This window comes from Dermacentor silvarum, chromosome 9 (genome assembly GCF_013339745.2).
Source record: "Dermacentor silvarum isolate Dsil-2018 chromosome 9, BIME_Dsil_1.4, whole genome shotgun sequence".
In the NCBI taxonomy this organism is placed as follows: domain Eukaryota; kingdom Metazoa; phylum Arthropoda; class Arachnida; order Ixodida; family Ixodidae; genus Dermacentor; species Dermacentor silvarum.
In genome coordinates this window covers 9980832-9982090 of record NC_051162.1, presented here as the reverse complement: position 1 = coordinate 9982090, position 1259 = coordinate 9980832, and positions in this window count along the sequence as shown.

The following is a 1259-nucleotide window of genomic DNA, read 5'->3' as shown; positions in this document are numbered from 1 at the left end:
AGGGTGTGTAGGAAGTCTCCTGGTTTACTGCAAAGTTTGCATGAGGAGGGGAATTGGTCTGGGTATCGTGCATGTAGCAGCAAGGGGTATGGGGCAGTCCGAGTTTGTAGTCGACGCCAGTGTGCGGCCTGCGCTATGGTGAGGGATGGGGCTGGGGGTGTGTATTCCCTTCGTTCGTCCCGGTAGTACGAAAGGATATCACTGAAAGAAAGCAGGCGCTCCCTGGCCCGTAGAGGGGGCTCGACTCCTCCTGCCCGGAATGTAAGACCTGGGGCTAGGGAATGAGCCTCCTCATTGCCAGGGAGGCCGGCATGTGCTGGCGTCCAGATGAGGGTTATGGGGTGCCGGGGCTGCCAGAAGCGTAGTAAGCGAGCAGCGGTGCGGGATATGTAGCCGTTGGCATAGTTGACAATGGCATATTTGAAGTCAGCGGCACAGAACGCGCGTTTGTTCTCCGCCGTGCGTTCACTCCTCGTGAAAGCGCGCGTCCCTCGCGCCCTTTCACTCGCACATACAGCGTTCGGCGGCGCGCGGCGACGATTTCATCTCCATTGACGTCATACGGAACCTGACGGCGACGCCGACGGCAGAAATCTGCATTGGAGTGTCCATATAATTGCTATCGCAATAAAAGAAAACAAAAACAAAAAAGAACAAAAAAAAACACATCTGCCCGCACAATTCTATAGTTTTTCATGAAGTCCTGTTTCTTTCAAAAAGCGTACTAGCGCTTTTAAAGCAGTTCGTTCCGACGTCGGCTGGGACCAGGGACCAAGAATTCTGGCTTCCGTAAGGGGACGGCTGTCTATCTTGTCGAGCGTGGTTCTGAGGACTTTCCTTTGTGCACTAAAACGACGACAATCACACAGAAGATGTGCTATCGTCTCTTTGCACCCGCAAGTTTCACAATCTGGACTTGTGGCCATTCCCATCAAGTAGGAGTACGCGTTGGTGAATGCTACTCCAAGTCTTAGGCGACAAATGAGAGTTACCTCCCGTCGTGATAAGCCATGTGGAAGGCGGAACTTCAGATTAGGATCCGGGGAACAGAGGCGCTGGTTTTTAAAGTCCGTTGAATTCCAGTGGGCTAACGTAAGCTCACGACCAAGCGCACGGAGCTTTCTTGCTGCGTCTGTTCTGGACATAGGGATAGCGACGCAATCGGTACTGGTATGTGAGGATCGAGGGGCTGCGTCCGCTTGCTCGTTTCCAAAGATACCACAGTGACTTGGCAGCCATTGAAAGAAAATGTCATGTCC